General features: G+C 39.0%; 1 pseudogene; it reads left to right on the top strand.

Moving 5' to 3' along the window:
- The first annotated feature begins 7279 nt into the window (after nucleotides 1-7279).
- Nucleotides 7280-8924, top strand: LOC136142240 (partitioning defective 6 homolog beta-like; annotated as a pseudogene).
- Nucleotides 8925-13252: the final 4328 nt, after the last annotated feature.

Raw genomic sequence — 13252 nt, 5'->3', positions numbered from 1 at the left:
AATGTATATAATACTGCCCTCTAGAGGGTGGCTCAGGAAAAATACTAAGTACTTGTAGACCTTAACTGCAGTTACTTTTGCTATCAACTGCCCACGGTCAAGAAACAAACTGTTCAAATGGAAGAGAAGTACTATTGCAGCCTCATTAGAGCTGCCAAATTACAGCTGTGTAATATTTAACCAAGATAAAATACTAAAAGGAACTGGTTGGATTATGAGAAGAGTGGCCAAGATAATTTATCCTCCAAACCTGAACTCTTTTGAAACTGAAAAATGATGCTACTAATAATTTCATTGGGACAAGAGGCACAAATAAGGGTTGCCCCAGGCAAACCTGGTTCTCTAGAACCTCACACTGTTCCTGACACTGTGCTCAGTACATGCTTGCCAAATGCAAAATAAAAGAATGGTCACAATGACTCTGTCTCTACTTCATACGTATAGTAACTGATTTCTTGGGAAAAATTAGCAGCTCTTTTGGCATTATGTTGGCACAATATGTCTTGGAACATCATCTCTCTTGGAGTTAATGTTCAACAAAAGGCTTCTGTCTTGCAGGCTGGCAATGGACTTCAGTCTTTCCTGGACCCAATTTACAATGGTATTAATTCATATACACCTCAAGAGCTGAGTTATATCTGCATACAACAATTTTTGGAAGACAGTCTCCATGATTTTTGATTATTGTTTCCCAGATGTCTGAAAAAGTTCTAGCACTAGCTTCAAGACTCTTTGTTGAATCAGCATAAGGTAGATGACAAAAACCAAGATTCAAAGAAACCAAGGCTGGCTGATAGGCTAATGAGATAAAATAGGGATATGTGTAAAGTCTTATATTCTGACTTAAAAAATCTGTGGTACAACTAAAGGAAGATGGAATCTTGGTTTGGAAAGAAGTCATGTGAAGGGAAACCTCCAGATTAAAATCGTGGGATTTGAGTTAATTACAAACTCATCATAAGCCAACATTACATGGCAGCTAAAATACTTGAAGTAACTTCAGTCTGCATTAACGTACAGGTGTGCAACATTCAGATTCAATTCTGCTACATACTGAGTATTATTTTTAATTCTGAACACATTTTAGAAGGGACATTAACAAAGTGTAACTTCCATAGAGAGCAAGCAGGATGATGAAAATGGTATCCTATGAAGAATAGTTGGAAGAGTCAAGTATTTATCTCAAAAGGAAAAGAAAATTGTAGGGAGAGGGGTGTAGAGGATAGAATAACTATCTAAAAGGCAGTCATGTAGAAAAGGGATCCAAATCCTGTTTAGCTTGAGGGCAGAATTAATGAATATAATTAAAGCCAGTAGATTTTAACCCAATACAGGGATGAACAGCTACAACAATCAATACCAGTATAAAATGGACTGGGTTGTCTTGTAGCTTATGAATTCCTCTCATTACTGGAAGGGACTTTGGCATGGACTAGGAGACAGTATTAAACATTTCTAAGTCTATAATTATCCTGAAGAATAAACGCTGAATATAATCTAAAACATATGAAAGTTACCTTCTCTGAGGTGGTTAAGTTTTGTTTCTCAGGTCAATCAAAATAAAAGTGTAAAATCAATGATCTATTCTCATTTCATAATAGTGAATATTTTTCATGGTTCAAGTAGTCATCCCATTTCAGATAATATAAGATAAAGCTCCATCATTCAACACTAGCAGGAAAATCTCTATTTGAAACTTTCAGGTGGAGACCTCATCTTCCCAGGGGTTATTTCCATACGAATAGTTTAGATTTCACTGTTTTGAAAAGCAGATATTTATTCAGAAGCATTCAACTGAAAACTACATATACATTATCAGAGTGTGAGCTTTTGGAGAAGGGTGAGAAAACAGAACTACCAGAAAGGTTAAGACTAAAAGAGAGAAAACCGATTGACAAGACAGAAACCTTAGGACTGGAGGGAAGCACCAAAAGAAAGGGATGGGAGATGATTTTAAAAAAAAAGTATTTAAGTGAAATGCAGGTGGGGAAGATGATATTTAGAAAATAAGTATATGTGGGGCACAGGAATACAGAAGAAAATGAGGTATGAATACTGGAGAAGGTTTTGGATGTGAACAAGTCAAGAGTGGAATAAAGTATGCTGAGGTAACTTAAGGCCTCTTTGTGAAAGCACATTCAGGCTTTGTACCGGGTAAGGAGAAATGTAAGAAGGCACACAGAGAGAAAGATGTCCAAGAAAGCTTTGACATAAAGGGGCCAGGCAGTCAGAAATCGTGAGGGAACAGTGGATGGGAAAAATGGCACTCTGAAAGCCAACACTGGCATAAAAAGAATCAGCAAGCGGTGGTACATGTTTATATGAGGGGTATGGAAGATTTCAAGATGCTGAGATGTTGTGTTTAAAATATACATATAATGATGACCCAAAACCTATGGGATGCAGCAAAAGCAGTTCTAAGAGGGAAGTTTATAACAATACAATCCTACCTCAAGAAACAAGAAACATCTCAAATAAACAACCTAACCTTGCACCTAAAGCAGTTAGAGAAAGAAGAACAAAAAACCCCAAAGGTAGCAGAAAGAAAGAAACCATAAAGATCAAATCACAAATAAATGAAAAAGAAATGAAGGAAATAATAGCAAAAATCAATAAAAACTAAAAGCTGGTTCTTTGAGAAGATAAACAAAATTGATAAACCATTAGCCAGACTCATCAAGAAAAAGGAGAGAAGACTCAAATCAACAGAATCAGAAATGAAAAAGGAGGAGTAACAACTGACACTGCAGAAATACAAGGATCATGAGAGACTACGACAAATGACTCTAAGCCAATAAAATGGACAACCTGGAAGAAATGGACAAATTCTTAGAAATGCACAATCTTCTAAGACTGAACCAGGAAGAAATAGAAAATATAAACAGACAAATCACAAGCCCTGAAATTGAAACTGTGATTAAAAATCTTCCAACAAACAAAAGCCCAGGACCAGATGGCTTCACAGGCGAATTCTATCAAATATTTACAGAAGAGCTAACACTTATCCTTCTCAAACTCTTCCAAAATATAGCAGAAGGAGGAACACTCCCAAACTCATTCTATGAGGCCACCATCACCTTGATACCAAAACCAGAAAAAGATGCTACAAAAAAGAAAACTACAGGCCAATATCACTGATGAACATAGATGCAAAAATCCTCAACAAAATACTAGCAAACAGAATCCAACAGCACATTAGAAGGATCATACACCATGACCAAGTGGGGTTTATCCCAGGAATGCAAGGATTCGTCAATATATGCAAATCAATCAATGTGATACACCATATTAACAAGCTGAAGGATAAAAACCGTATGATAATCTCAACAGATGCAGAAAAAGCTTTTGACAAAGTTCAATACCCATTTATGATAAAAACCCTGCAGAAAGTAGGCACAGAGGGAACTTTCCTCAACATAATAAAGGCCATATATGGCAAACCCACAGCCAACATCGTTCTCAATGGTGAAAAACTGAAACCATTCCCTCTAAGATCAGGAACAAGACAAGGTTGCCCACTCTCACCGCTACTATCCAACATAGTTTTAGAAGTTTTAGCCGCAGCAATCAGAGAAGAAAAAGAAATAAAAGGAATCTAAATCAGAAAAGAAGAAGTAAAACTGTCACTGTTTGCAGATGACATGACACTATACATAGAGAATCCTAAAGATGCTACCAGAAAACTACTAGAGCTAATCAATGAATTTGATAAAGTAGCAGGATACAAAATGCAGAGAATTCTCTTGCATTCCTATACACTAACAAAAAATCTGAAAGAGAAAATAAGACACTGATGAAAGAAATTAAAGATGATACAAACAGATGGAGGGATATACCATGTTCTTGGATTGGAAGAATCAACACTGTGAAAATGACTATACTATGCAAAGCAATCTACAGATTCAATGCAATCCCTATCAAACTACCAATGGCATTTTTCACAGAACTAGAACAAAAATTTCAAAATTTGTATGGAAACACAAAAGACCCTGAATAGCCAAAGCAATCTTGAGAAAGAAAAACAGAGCTGGAGGAATCAGGCTCCCTGACTTCAGACAATACCACAAAGCTACAGTAATCAAAACAGTATGGTACTGGCACAAAAACAGAAATATAGATCACTGTAACAGGATAGAAAGCCCAGAGACAAACCCACGCACACATGGCCACCTTTTCTTTGACAACAGAGGCAAGAATATACAATGGCAAAGAGACAGTGTCTTCAATAAGTGGTGCTGGGAAAACTGGACAGCTACGTGTAAAAGAATGAAACTAGAACACTTCCTAACACCATACACAAAAATAAACTCAAAATGGATTAAAGACCGAAATGTAAGGCCAGACACTATAAAACTCTTAGAGGAAACCATAAGCAGAACACTCCGTGACATAAATCACAGCAAGATCCTTTTTGACCCACTTCCTAGAGCAATGGAAATAAAGCCAAAAAATAAACAAATGGGGGCTTCCCTGGTGGTGCAGCGATTAAGAATCCGCCTGCCAATGCAGGGGACATGGGTTCGATCCCTGGTCCGTGAAGATCCCACATGCCGCGGAGCAACTAAGCCCGTGCACCACAACTACTGAGCCTGCGCTCTGGAGCCTGCGAGCCACAACTACTGGAGCCCACGTGCCACAACTACTGAAGCCCGTGTGCCTAGAGCCCGTGCTCTGCCACAAGAGAAGCCACTGCAATGAGAAGTCCGTGCACCACAATGAAGAGCAGCCCCCGCTCACCACAACTAGAGAAAGCCCGCACGCAGCAACGAAGCCCCAACACAGCCAAAAATTAAAAAATAAATAAATTTGTTTAAAAAAATAAATAATCAAATGGGACCTAATGAAACTTAAAAGCTTTTGCACAGCAAAGGAAACCATAAACAAGATGAAAAGACAACCCTCAGAATGGGAGAAAATATTTGCAAATGAAGCAACTGACAAAGGATTAATCTCCAAAATATACAAACAGCTCATGCGACTCAATATCAAAAACACAAACAACCCAATCCAAAAATGGGCAGAAGACCTAAATAGACATTTCTCCAAAGAAGATATACAGATTGCCAAGAAACACATTAAAGGATGCTCAACATCACTAATCATTAGAGAAATGCAAATCAAAACCACAAAGAGGTACCACCTCACACCGGTCAGAATGGCCATCATCAAACAATCCACAAACAAATCATGGAAAGGGTGTGGAGAAAAGGGAACCCTCTTGCACTGCTGGTGGGAATGTAAAGTGATACAGCCACTATGAAGAACAGTAAGGAGGTTCCTTAAAAAGCTAAAAACAGAACTGCCACATGACCTAGCAATCCCACTACTGGGCATATACCCTGAGAAAACCGTAATTCGAAAAGAGTCATGTACCACAACGTTCATTGCAGCACTATTTACAATAGCCAGGACATGGAAACAACCTAAGTGTCCATCGACAGATGAATGGATAAAGAAGATGTGGCACATATATACAATGGAATATTACTCAGCCATAAAAAGAAACGAAATTGAGTTATTTGTAGTGAGGTGGATGTAGCTAGAGTCTGTCATACAGAGTGAAGCAAGAAAGAGAAAAACAAATACCGTATGCTAACACATACATATGGAATCTAAAAAAAAATTGGTTTTAACGAACCTAGGGGCAGGACAGGAATAAAGACCCAGAGGTAGAGATTGGACCTGAGGACACGGGGAGGGGGAAGGGTAAGCTGGGACGAAGTGAAAGAGTAGCACTGACATATACACACTACCAAATGTAAAATATATAGCTAGTGGGAAGCAGCTGCACAGTACAGGGAGATCAGCTTGTGCTCTGTGACCACCTAGAGGGGTGGGATAGGGAGGGTGGTTGGGAGACGCAAGAGGGAGGGGATATGGGGATATATGTATACATATAACTGATTCACTTTGTTATACAACAGAAACTAATACAACATTGTAAAGCAATTATACTCCAATAAAGATGTTAAAAAGAAAAGCAAAACACTCAGTTACAGCAGCTATAGGAAACTAACTCACGTTGTTTCTATTTCTTTTTGGTTAGACGCTGCCTAAATGTTGAGGATTTCTTTTTTTTTTTTTTTTTGCGGTACACGGGCCTCTCACTGTTGTGGCCTCTCCCATTGCGGAGCACAGGCTCCGGACGCACAGGCTCTGGATGCGCATGCTCAGCGGCCATGGCTCACGGGCCCAGCCGCTCTGCGGCATGTGGGATATTCATGGACCGGGGCACGAACCCGCGTCCCCTGCATCGGCAGGCAGACTCTCAACCATTGCGCCCCCGGGGAAGCCCGAGGATTTCTTTTAATTTCTCTAGTTATGTTCCTCTTTGGACAAGTGAGTATAATTTAACCAACTGGCTTTCATCTAACATATACATCTGTCAAGCAACTGGGATTGCTAATATATTACCAGTGCATGTTAGCCAAGTAGTACCTATTTAAAATAGGACTGAAATTAACTTTTATAGCATAACAAGTTAATTTTAAAATTTATGACTGTTTTAAAGCACAGAAAACCTTTTATTCTAAGAGGGAAAGATTTAAAAATTCCTGGGGAGGGGCTTCCCTGGTGGCGCAGTGGTTAAGAATCTGCCTGCCAAGGCAGGGGACATGGGTTCGAGCCCTGGTCCGGGAAGATCCTACATGCTGCGGAGCAACTAAGCCCGTGCATCACAACTACTGAGCCTGTGCTCTAGAGCCTGTGAGCCACAACTACTGAAGCCCGCGCGCCTAGAGCCCGTGCTCCGCAACAAGAGAAGCCACCGCAATGAGAATCCCATGCATCACAATGAAGTGTAGCCCCGCCGTGCCACAACTAGAGAAAGCCCACACGCAGCAATGAAGACCCAATGCAGCCAAAAATAAAATAAATTTTAAAAAAATGTTAAAAAAAATAAAAGAAGGCTTAATAAGCTTCAATGAAAAAAATAAAACATACATATACCTGTACATATACATACACACAGTATACGTGTGTGTGTGTGTGTATTTATTTAGCCTAGTCAGCTGGGTAAAGATAGCCATGGGCATGTGCCAAGGAGAGGAGACTGACTGCTTCTCTAGCAATAATGCGGGAATATGGGGAGTTGGAGGGGAGAAAAAAACACACAGAAAACCCACTTACCTGGTATCTGCACACAATACAAAAGTTTCTTATTTCCTTCAGGTTTTTATTATTAAAGTTGTCAAATATATAGAACAAAGGTTATTTTAAATGGGAAAAGGATATAAAGTAGGATGTACATCTGACTGCAACTGTGTGAAAATATATACTCATGGACAAGCCTGGAGGTAATTTTTAATATATGGGTAAAATATGTTAGTTAAGGTGACAGGATTATAGGTGACCTTTTTCTCCAAAATGTCTTTAATAATATTTTTACTTAAAGTCTCTGCGGTTAGCACCACTGGCCTGGGTCAGGAGCCTGGTCATGGGGAAGGCAGCCGAGAGCAAAGAGGTGGATGGGTTAGTTGCCCCCTTATCCTCCTCCACCAGGGTTCTGCAGTCACCAAAGCAGAGGGAGACAGGATGGAGTTGTGTCTCCACTTGCACCACAGACAGGCTGCCCAGCCACCCTGTGGAGCTCAGCATTGAGACCCAAGCCACCTCTGCAGGTGCGTTTGGTGAGTTGCAGGCTCCTGGGCTGCAGCCCCTGCATTCAGTGTGACTGCGGCTGCCAGGGCATCCTGGAGAAGAGCAGGTTTGGCACTGAATTTCATTAGTTTTTGATAGAAAGAGCAAAACTTGGACATTTTTGAGGAGTTTTATGGATTACTGCAACATGTTCATAAGATACCTAATGATGACATTTTATTAGGCTATACAGACATCCAGGGATACTTACTATCTATAAATAAAGATGATAATTATCACATAACTGCTTCAACAACCAACCTGCTGCTTAAGATTTTTACACAGAAAAAAAGGAAGAAGCAAACAGTGCCTTTGGTACAGACATGCTAATGAAGAAGGAAAATGTTTTAACCAATGTTCAATGTCAACCACAGAAAAATGCCAGATCTAGTAATTGGTATGCACCAAGACTTCAGATGTGTGTCTTCTATTACAGATGTTGACGCTCCCCCAGAAACACACCATAGGATTAGTTCATCTTTACAAACACAACACTGAACATTCCCTAGGGACTCTATAGCTGGGATGGTTTCATTCTAACAGAGACACTACATGGCTCAGAGAAGGTCCCAAGGATCTTCTCTCTGTGTGTGTGTGTGTGTGTGTGTGTGTGTGTGTGTGTGTGTGTGCTATTTTTGTTTTTTTAATTTTTGGCCATGCTGTGTGGCATGTGGGATCATAGTTCCCTGACCAGGGATTGAACCTGCATTGGAAGCACAGTCTTAACCGCTGGACCACCAAGGAAGTCCCTTCCTCCCCCCACCCACCCCCCCGCCAGGGAGCTTTATATCCTGGCTTATTCCAGGAGGTCTGGCTCGCAGCACAGGACTATACTGGCTGTTAATGATGACGTTTTAGATGTTAATGGTATAGAAGTTTCAGGGAAGAGTTTTGATCAAGTAATAGGATGACTGCAAACAGCTACAACCTCATAATAGAAGGCAAGTAAACAGGAGAATAACGTTAGGAACAGTAGGACTTCTGGCAGCTCTAGCCAATCTACTGATAATAGCTTTCTTGGCTATCCACAGCAGATTGAACCAAACATTGAGCCAAAGGATGAAGATGACATTATTACTGAAGACAGCGGTGTGCCACACTAGATTCCTAAAGCTGTTCCTACTATCAAAAGACTGGAAATGGTTAACCCAAATAGAACAAACTCAGTTTTGAGTCTGGAAAGAATAGTTTTATTCCGTCTAATTAAATGAGTTTAGCACCCCTAGCAAATGGTACAAACAGAATTTGAAACACATGTTCCAGATCAAAAACTCTTAGAAGACTGAGCAATCATGAAACCATCGTTTGAATGTTTTCTGAGTGAGGATGTCACAGGGCTTGCAAATTTGGGTAGTTTTAAGATCTTTCAAACCTCCGAGCCAATGACCTGGAATAGGCATGAGAACAATAATGTAAGTTTAAAATGTTCTTAAAATAAATAGAAACAGAAAATAGATTAGTGGTTGCTTACAGCTGGGAGAGGAGGGGAATGGGGAATAACTGCAAATGGTTACTGACTGGGTTTCTTTTTGGAGTAATGAAAATATTCTAAATTGGATTGTAATGGTGGTTGTACAACTCTGAATATATTAAAATCACTGAACTGTACACCTTAAAATTAATTTTATGGTATGTGAATTATATCTCAATAAAGCTGTTTAAATGCTTTTCAAATAGCAGTTTGGTAATTGTTAGTACAAACTTTGGTGGATCAGAGGTGATTTTAAGTCTAAAACAAAGGGAGCTCTGCTAATCAAATTATATGCTTTTGATATGGAAAACTAGATGCTACAGTACATTTTCAGAACTATGTGAGAGGACTAAATTATTTCTGTTTGAAGTGGTTAAACATTTAACCTGTTACAAAGATTCCAGTTGGTTTTTCCTTTAACCACATTCTTTAAATTTTAATGTGAAGTCTGATTCTCTTTTGGTACTCTGAGGACCTCAGTTCTTGTGTACCCAGTATTTTATTTCTTAATGTTGTTCTTTTGTCGCTAATTGTTACAAATCATTTTCTGAAATGCATTATTTTCTAACTTCTAAGAAATCAAACCAATTGGCTGTTCTTAGGAGTTTCTTTCCACATTATGAAGCACTGACGCTATGTTCCTAAATTATGAAATTCTGTGACAGTTTTTCACATTGATGTTTGTCCAGCCTATAGATTATATATTTATAAAATAATTCCAAACAGGTATAATTTATGTTTTAAAATGCAGTTAATTTCATTGACTCTGGTAATATAGAAGACACTCTCCTTTAATTCTTATCCTCATTCCTAATTTCATTGGAAAGCATTCCTTTTGTTTTGGGTGTGTGTATCTACATATTATGTTGGTAGGCTTTTGAACTTTTTTAATGTACATATGGTCCCCAACTTACAGTGGTTTGACTTATGATTTTTCCAGTTTATAATGGTGCGAAAGTGATACGCATTCAGTAGAAACCTTACTTCGAATTTTGATCTTTTCCTGGGCTAGCACAATTTGATACTCTGTAGTGATGCTGGGCAGCACGTCGAGCCACAGCTCCCAGTCAGCTCAGATCACGAGGGTCAATAACTGATATACTTATAACTTTTCTGTACCCTACAACCATTCCATTTTCACTTTCAGTACAGTATTTGATAAATTACATGAGACATTCCACACTTTATTATAAAATAGGCTTTGCGTTACATGATTTTGCCCAACTGTAACCTAATGTAAGTGTTCTGAGCACATTTAAAGTAGGCTAGGCTAAGCTATGATGTTTGGTAGGTTAGGTGTATTAAATGAATCTTCAGCTTATGATACTTTCAACTTAGGATGGTTTTATTGGGATGTAACCTCATTGTAAGTTGAGGAAGATCTGTATTCAAGTAGTGCAAATTGTTTTGGATATAAAATGCACTTAGATTAAAAGGTTTTTACACACAGGACAAACCTGTGCACTTTTTTGTGCAAAGATTTTGGATTTTCTTCAGTGGGATTATTCTGGGAACACTGCCTACACTTTAAGAGAAAGCTGTGGTATTTACCACTGACAAGTAAAGTTTATCTATATTATTTTCATTAGGCTATTTATTTCCTACACATCCACTTAGAACAAGTAAGTGTGAGGCTGTGAACTTTCATTCTTTACCTGATTTCTTTGGCATTTATCATTGTACAATGTGCATACGCACTACAGTATGCATGTACATAGAAATTAAGAATATTATGAAGTTCCCTGTGGTTTATAGATTAATTCCCCCCAAAATTATTAAAATCATCTTATAATAGGGCTAGTATGGATGCCTTTGTAACAGTTGTGTGCTATTAAAACAATGAAGGATCAAATGATTCCCTTTTAAAGGATAGCTTCTCTAAATGGTTAAAAAAACATGAAGAAATAAATTCTGGATTAATTGGAAAAAAACCCTCTAATGTTAAAGCAATAGAAAAAAAAATCCCATGCAGGGAAATATTTTTGTGAGATTTAATATCAGAACACTACTCAGAAATGTATTTAAGTATTAAGCTTTCTAATAAAAATCTTACTTGAAATGAAAATTAACAGTAATTTCTTAAAGTGACTACTATTTGGTAGTCAATTATTACAGTGTAAGTAATTTAAAAAAACAATCTATCCCATAATATCATAAGTTTCAGTTATCACAGCACCTTAGAACAAAGTAAGCAAGCAGTTTTACATGTGTACAAGACACTGAAGAAAGTAATTTTGAAGATTAATATAAATTTAATTATTTAAGATGGTATACTAGGGAACTATCTCTGATGACTGAAAGTTAACAATTACAAATACTTATTAAATCTTTTTAAGTCAAAGTAGCACCTGAATAACAAATCACTGTTCTTAACAAAGAAGCAGCGAAACCTCTAGTCTTTTTCTATTGAGCTCATAGATCTCTACAACCTGTCTGTGTTTCACGCTTATGGTCTCTGGAAGAAATTCATTCAGTCACTATAGACTCATTTAATGAACTAAAAATACTTATCATCCCTGCAACCAAGGGCTTTGCTAATTTCTCATCATGAAAAAGCATTTCTTTTTTTTTTTTTTTTGCGGTATGCGGGCCTCTCACCGCTGTGGCCTCTCCCACCGCGGAGCACAGGCTCCGGACATGCAGGCCCAGCGGCCATGGCTCATGGGCCTGAAAGAGCATTTCTTAAGTAACTATATTGATGTGGCACATTAAAAGGGAATTAAATGATTGTTATGGGTTGAACTGTGCCCCCTCAAAACTATGTTGAAGTCCACCACTGGTTAGGAATGTGACCTTATTTGGATATAGGGTCCTTGCAGATATAATCAAGTTCAGACAAGGTCATTAGAATGCCCTCATCCAATATGACTGATATTCTTGTAGGAAAAGGAGAAGAAACACAGGGAAGATGGCCATGTGAAGACAGAGGCAGAGACTGCAGTGATAATGTATTGATGAACCAAGGAACACCAAGGATCAATGGCAACACCAGAAGCTAAGAGAAAGCCATGGAACAGGTTCTCCCCAGCACCTTCAGAGACAGCATGGCCCTGCCAACACCTTGATTTTGGATGTCTAGCTACCAGAACTGTGAGAAAATTAATTTCTTATTTTTTTCTTTTTTTGGCTGTGCCGTGCGGCATGTGGGATCTTAGTTCCCTGACCAGGCATCAAACCCGGGCCTCCTGCAGTGGAAGCATGGTTTTAACCACTGGACCACCAGGGAAGTCCCTGAATTTCTGTTGTTTTAAGTCACTCAGTTTGCGGTACTTTATTATGGCAGCCCTAAGAAACTAATATTGGGTTGGCCAAAAAGTTCATTTGGGTTTTTCCGTAACAGCATACGGAAAAACCTGAAAGAACTTTTTGGCCAACCCAATACAATGATGTTAAAAATATGACAAAAATTAAGCAAACAATATAACCCTATTAGCTCCCACTGCAGTACTACCATGCTAACTGAAACACATTATGTAATTAAATAAGGGCATCTGTTGAAAACTCAGAAAACATGTTTTTAGAATCTCATCTATGACGTCTTTCCTGATTCCTCCATTCAAAACCCTAGTAGAATGACTACTCTTTGTGCCCTCACTATATCCTCTAAATAATTTGCTGAGGGGGCTTCCCTGGTGGTCCAGTGGTTAAGACTCCATGCTTCCACTGCAGGGGGCACGGGTTCAATCCCTGGTCGGGGAACTAAGATCCCGCATGCTGCACAGCGCGGAAAGAGAGAGAAAGAGAGATAGAGAGGGTAAAAGAAAGAAAGAGAGAAAGGGAGAGAAAGGGAGAGAAAGGGAGAGAAAGGGAGAGGAAGGAAGGAAGGAAGGAAGGAAGGAAGGAAGGGAGGGAGGGAGGGAGGGAGGGAGGGAGGGAGGGAGGGAGGGAGGGAGGGAGGGAGGGAGGAAGGAAGGAAGGAAGGAAGGGGAGAGAAAAAGGAAGAAAGAAAGAAAGGAAGAAAGAAATGAAGAAAAATAGCTGAGGAGCCAAGCTGTACTAGAACAAGACTGAATAATTTCTGCATGTGTGTATGTTTGTAGGTATACCTATATGTACGTTGTTTGAAGGAAGGTCCTTTATAGCAAGGGCTCTGTCTTATCACATTTGTATTCCCAATGCCTAAAGCAATGTGTGACACACAGT

This window comes from Phocoena phocoena, chromosome X (assembly GCF_963924675.1).
Source record: "Phocoena phocoena chromosome X, mPhoPho1.1, whole genome shotgun sequence".
Classification (NCBI taxonomy): Eukaryota; Metazoa; Chordata; class Mammalia; order Artiodactyla; family Phocoenidae; genus Phocoena; species Phocoena phocoena.
Note: the sequence above shows the minus strand (reverse complement) of the source record. Positions and strands in the feature narration are given on the sequence as shown.